The sequence below is a fragment of the Polyodon spathula genome, chromosome 27 (genome assembly GCF_017654505.1).
Source record: "Polyodon spathula isolate WHYD16114869_AA chromosome 27, ASM1765450v1, whole genome shotgun sequence".
Lineage (NCBI taxonomy): Eukaryota > Metazoa > Chordata > Actinopteri > Acipenseriformes > Polyodontidae > Polyodon > Polyodon spathula.
The window spans coordinates 2,065,010-2,072,004 of record NC_054560.1 but is presented as its reverse complement, the minus strand read 5'-3'; positions in this window follow the sequence as shown (position 1 = coordinate 2,072,004).

Genomic DNA, 6,995 nt, shown 5'->3' with positions numbered 1-6,995 from the left:
TTCAGCATGTGACTAATCTTAACCTCCTGTACTGGGGTGGGAGAGAGCGTGCGACCGGCGTAAACGATCCCAGTTATCGTAACGTTTGTACTCTTCTTAGATTCGTTGTTTTGTTTCAGTCATCACATCCTAGGAACTTTTTCAAGCTTAGAAGCTTCAGTGTGGCCCTAGTGCTCTCCTGATTACCTGTAAGTACAGCTGGTACACCAGAGTGTAACCATTAACCTGTCCCCCCTGCATCCTGTGAACGATGCCCACAGTAAGAAGATACATTAGCAAAATGAACGAGTACCTTTTTTATCTGCACCCTTGTCCCTCGACTGTCATTTCTTTCGTAGTGGTTCTTGGTTATTGAGTGTTGCGGACTTGCACAGTAAATTAGTATGTGCTATTATAGGGAAATGAAACATTTGCTGCTTATTAAACTATTATTAAGTCTTTCCTGAGCTGCTAGAAAATTCATGTTGAAAAGCCTAATTAGAAAATGTAGCCTAGGTCTGAAACCTAACACAAGCTACAATTCTACACCTAGGGACCTATTTTCAAAATGTTTCCTCCATTCTTCAATGAACTGCTAAGGAAAAGTAAAAACACAGCGAGTGTGCTGATGAGAATTTAAATTGAGTTGTTTGGTTCTAGTTTGATAAAATTAACAAGTCTTTTACCTCTTCCAAAAATAGGAGTTAATTAAAGACTGGAGTAAACACTTTGAAAGTATGGTCCCTAGTGACCTAAGTTGGTTACTAAAGGGGGAGAGGTTGCTAAATCGAGAAAGTAACAATTGATGTTAAACTCTTGAAGATCACTAAATGAAGATTAGTTCAGCAAAGACTAGCCCTGATTTTCAAAGGAAGACAATGCAATCCCCATTCAAATCAATAGCATCACACAAAAAAGACTTGCTCCTCGAAAGATTCTTATGATTTTCTCAAAAGTATAAGGTTGAATTTGCAGACAGTACTCAGTGCCAATAGCATCGCTTTTATTCCTCCTCACAGACCGTCGCACTGTTATAAAAGAGAACGAGAATCTAAAACTGCATACTGTCCTTGCTCATTTCAGTGACCCAGACTGCCAGGTTTTGCTTTCTAGTCCGTGGTTTCATTCCCCTCTCCAGCTTGGCTTGTATTAAGAAGTAGCAATGCTATCGGGTGACTTACAGCAAACAAGCTTGGATGAAACCTTGCCAAGATTAAGTGAACAAGAGTTTCTCTGTATAAAAATTCATTGGCAGAAGCCATCAAAGTAATTTCACAAATCTAATCTGCCCTTTGCTATGCAGGTCACAAGTGTGCAGTTTTGAAATAAACTCATGTTACAGGGTGTATTTTTGCATACACTAAATTAAATAAATATATATTCTTTCAACTAGTGTTGAACTTCCTTGGTGACCTGGAGGTCTGGCATTTATCAAGCAGCTGCTGTTTCTATTGCCTGACCAGCAACACAATCCAGGAAACTGCTGAGGTGAAATGGACTAGGAAGTGCAAGGGTAACAGAGAAGAAGGCATAGAAACAGAGAACTTTCTTTCACTAGACATTTGAAAATTAAACTACATGTTCATTGTAATATGGGTTTCTTTCAGAGCTGCATTTTGGTTACCTGTGTAGGGATAAGAAATGCAAAATAGGAAAGATTTATGGAATTATTTAGTTTATTATTTAAGAAAAGGTCATAGTTGTAGTGCTTTAAGTGTATTTCCTATTCTCTATTGTCATTTCTACTTTAAATCCTATGCTTACTAGCTATCCCAGCAATAGGGTTCAGTGCACAACGCAACGTGAATATGCTTCCCTGACTCACAGAATATCCATCTTTTTGGGGCCTATATCAAATGGACTATCTTAAAACTCCTAAATAGTTACATATAAATTGCTGAGTAGGTTAGGTTAGTAATTAAAGCGTTATATACACAGCCTGAGTTAATTTATCACCACTACTAGGTTTACTATTTAGGGAAGAAAAAAAATGTCACAGCAGATTTGAAACAGTTTAATAGCTCATGGGTGCAGAGGTTTATCATTATCACATGTTTGAGTTGGAGTTTGTATGCCCAGGTTTACTGCACTGCACAAAATAATTCAATTTCATGTAAAAACCTAAATCTGGTACTACTATCTTTTCTTTAAATAATGTTACTGGCTGAAAGCATGCCAGCCAATAAGTGATCATTTTCTTTGCAAGTTTTGCTGACATTTAACCTCCCCTGTTCAGTTTAGTCATTACAGCTTTGAATAAAAAAAGTTCGTTTAAAAAACTATGCATAAATTATTTGTAATTCAATAAAATGTGACATTATTGGTAGGGGGTGAATACTTCTGCAAACCATTGTATATATAAACATGTTGCTTTTCAAACTGAAGAGGGATGGAATGATGACAGGTAAGATTTACAGAATGATTTAGTTAGCCTCAAGCACTTTACATACATTTTAATGACAGCATTTTGCAAATCATTAATAAGTTATATTGTTAGGTATCCTTAGGTTTATATGAGTGTATTATCGCATTGTCAGGGGATGGCACATGATAGATTTATTAGTATCATATTACTAACTGCTAAAACAGAATTATGCAAAAAGATTCTTAAAAGTTAGCAGTGCTGCAGCATTTTCTTACCTCTTATTATGCCCTTGTTGAAATGCAGTTAGTGGAGATGTACTTCACAATTGTAATTTTGTATAAATCAATGTTCTTAAATGAAAAAAGAATAATAACAAAAAGAAAAAGCAGAAGTGTTTTTTTATTTCTATAGTTTTTTATTCAGAAACTGCTGAAATAATGTATATTTTCAAAGTACATTAAAAAAAACAAGGGGAGGTCTGCTTTGTGCTTGGACAACGCCAGTGCATTATATGCAATATTAGTGATGGTAAAACAAAAGGATGGATTATATTAACAGATAAACATGATTAATGGATATTTTGCATTCTGTTCTTTAATTTTGTTTCTCCCCACTGAACACGACTTTGTGGGGTTTGTATCAGCAAATGTTTTTTGTCCTTTTACTTGCTCTTGTAAAAACATCTCCTTACACTGTTACAGTCTTTACATTGAATGTGTAGGGTCGCAAAATGAAATGCAGAGATGATCACAGACAATCGATCACACATAAGAACATAAGAACATAAGAAAGTTTACAAACGAGAGGAGGCCATTCGGCCCATCTTGCTCGTTTGGTTGTTAGTAGCTTATTGATCCCAAAATCTCATCAAGCAGCTTCTTGAAGGATCCCAGGGTGTCAGCTTCAACAACATTACTGGGGAGTTGATTCCAGACCCTCACAATTCTCTGTGTAAAAAAGTGTCTCCTATTTTCTGTGTGAATGCCCCTTTTTCTAAACTCCATTTGTGACCCCTGGTCCTTGTTTCTTTTTTCAGGCTGAAAAAGTCCCTTGGGTCGACACTGTCAATACCTTTTAGAATTTTGAATGCTTGAATTAGGTCGCCACGTAGTCTTCTTTGTTCAAGACTGAACAGATTCAATTCTTTTAGCCTGTCTGCATATGACATGCCTTTTAAGCCCGGAATAATTCTGGTCGCTCTTCTTTGCACTCTTTCTAGAGCAGCAATATCTTTTTTATAGCGAGGTGACCAGAACTGCACACAATATTCAAGATGAGGTCTTACAAGTGCATTGTACAGTTTTAACATTACTTCCCTTGATTTAAATTCAACACTTTTCACAATGTATCCGAGTATCTTGTTAGCCTTTTTTATAGCTTCCCCACATTGCCTAGATGAAGACATTTCTGAGTCAACAAAAACTCCTAGGTCTTTTTCATAGATTCCTTCTCCAATTTCAATATCTCCCATATGATATTTATAATGTACATTTTTATTTCCTGCGTGCAGTACCTTACACTTTTCTCTATTAAATGTCATTTGCCATGTATCTGCCCAGTTCTGAATCTTGTCTAGATCATTTTGAATGACCTTTGCTGCTGCAACAGTGTTTGCCACTCCTCCTACTTTTGTGTCGTCTGCAAATTTAACAAGTTTGCTTACTATACCAGAATCTAAATCATTAATGTAGATTAGGAATAGCAGAGGACCTAATACTGATCCCTGTGGTACACCGCTGGTTACCACACTCCATTCTGAGGTTTTTCCTCTAATCAGTACTTTCTGTTTTCTACATGTTAACCACTCCCTAATCCATGTACATGCGTTTCCTTGAATCACAGTTTGAGAATTAATCTTTTGTGCGGGACTTTGTCAAAAGCTTTCTGGAAATCTAAATAAACCATGTCATATGCTTTGCAATTATCCATTATGGATGTTGCATCCTCAAAAAAATCAAGCAAGTTAGTTAGGCACGATCTCCCTTTCCTAAAACCATGTTGACTGTCTCCCAGTACCCTGTTACCATATAGGTAATTTTCCATTTTGGATCTTATTATAGTTTCCATAAGTTTGCATATAATAGAAGTCAGGCTTACTGGTCTGTAGTTACCTGGTTCAGTTTTGTTTCCCTTTTTGTGGATCGGTATTACGTTTGCAATTTTCCAGTCTGTCGGTACCACCCCTGTGTCAAGAGACTGCTGCATGATCTTGGTTAGCGGTTTGTAAATTACTTCTTTCATTTCTTTGAGTACTACTGGGAGGATCTCATCCGGCCCAGGGGATTTGTTTATTTTAAGAGCTCCTAGTCCCTTTAACACTTCTGCCTCAGTTATGCTAAAGTTATTTAAAACTGGATAGGAACTGGATGACATGTGGGGCATGTTGTCAGTATCTTCCTTTGTAAAAACTTGTGAAAAGTAATCATTTAACATATTTGCTATTTTTTTTTCTTCCTCTACGATTTTGCCATTTGTATCTCTTAAACATTTAATCTCCTCTTTGAATGTTCTCTTGCTTTTGTAATATTGGAAAAACATTTTGGAATTGGTTTTAGCTCCCTTAGCAATGTTCATTTCTATTTCTCTCTTGGCCTTTCTAACTTCCTTTTTGACTTGCATTTGCAGTTCTGTGTACTCTTTCTGCGTACTTTCTTTTTGGTCCTTTTTTAATGCTCTGTAAAGTGCCTTTTTTCGCTGAATATTTTTTTTAATTGATCTATTAAACCATTTTGGCAATTTAGTTTTACATTTAGATTTGTCTACTTTAGGGATATAATTGTTTTGCGCCTCTAGTACTACATTTTTGAAGAACAACCATCCTTCTTCTGTGGGTGTTTTCTCTATTTTACTCCAATCTACTTCTGTTAGTCTCTGTTTCATGCCTTCATAGTTTGCTTTTCTAAAATTGTAAACCTTAGCTTTAGTCTTTACTTTTGAGGATTTAAAAAACACTTCAAATGAGACCATGTTGTGGTCTGAGTTTGCCAGTGGTTCTCTGACCTCTGTTTTAGTTATTCTATCTTCGTTATTTGAAAAGACTAAATCAAGGCATGCCTCCCCTCTAGTGGGTGCCTTCACAAATTGTGTTAGGAAGCAGTCATTTGTCATTTCCACCATTTCTATTTCATCCTTCGTGCTACCCACCGGGTTTTCCCATTTTATTTGGGGGAAGTTGAAATCCCCCATTAGTATGGCTTCTCCTTTGCTACACGCATTTCTAATGTCATTGTATAACAGATTATTGTGCTCACCGTCTGAATCTGGCGGTCTATAGCATGCTCCTATTATTATGCCTTTTGAATTTTTGTCTGTTATTCTGACCCATATTGATTCGGTTTTATTTTCTTTGTCCAGGTTTAACACCTGGGCTTCAAGACTGTTTCTTATGTATAGCGCTACCCCTCCTCCTCTTCTGTCCTGCCTGTCTTTCCTATACAGTGTATACCCACAAATATTATATTCGTCCCCATCACTCTCAGATAACCACGTTTCTGTAACACCTATCACATCATAGTTACCTGTTAGTGCAGTAGCTTCAAGTTCTAGAATTTTGTTTCTGATACTTCTAGCATTTAGATAAATACATTTAATGGTTGTCTTACCTGAGTTGTTGTTCTTGTTTTGATGCGGTCTCCCTTCTGTTTTTTTTGTTGATTTCTCCCCCCTTCCTTTCTAGTTTAAATGCTTCCGAACCTGCTCGAGGATCTTTTCTCCGAGTAGACTGGTTCCCTTGTTATTTAAATGCAGTCCATCCCGTCTATACAGATAGTCCTCGTTGTAGAAAGTGGTCCAATGATCAAGATAGGTGAAGCCTTCCCGTGTGCACCACGTCTTCAGCCATGCATTTTGATTAATTATTTCCAGCTGTCCATATGGTCCTTTGCAAGGTGCGGGTAGTATACCAGAAAATACCACAGTTTTGGTTTTCTCTTTTAATTTCCTTCCTAGCTCTCTGAATTTGTTTTGCAGGGATTTTGGTCTGTCTCTTCCAATGTTGTTTGTACCGATGTGGACGACTACTACCGGGTCGTCTCCTGTTCGTTCTAGGAGCCTGTCCACGTTCTCAGTGATGTGCTTGACCGAGGCTCCCGGAAGGCAGCACACTGTTGTAGTAAGGGGGTCCAAACTGCGAACTGAACTTGCTGTGTTTCTCAATATGGAGTCCCCAACAATCATGACCTCCCTTCTTTTTGCTGTCTGGTCACCACTGTCAATAGGGTCCTGGATGTTGTTCCTTTCATTCTCTTGTTGTTGGTTCTGCTCATCAAAATTCTGAAGTGACTCAAATCTGTTGGTTGTTTTGATTTCTGGTGGTTGTGTTTGACGAAGTTTCTTTTTTTCCCTGCTTCTGCCTACCTGAACCCAGCTGTTCTGACCTTCTATCTCCCTGGTGGCTTTCAGTCTGTTAGGGGTGATGCAGACTTCCATGAATTGTGGGTGTGCCAGTTCCTCAAGATCCTGTTGCTGTCTCACTTCTTCCAGCTCCATTTCTAGCATGCTTACTAGTTTATGCAAATCCTGGATCGCGCGTCACTTTACGCACACTTGGTTTAGCTCCGCTGGGTTTTCTCGGATTTCCCACATCAAGCAGGTGTCACAGATTACTGGCTTGAAGACCATGTTGAGGGTTTTTTTTTTTTAAGTTTAGTTT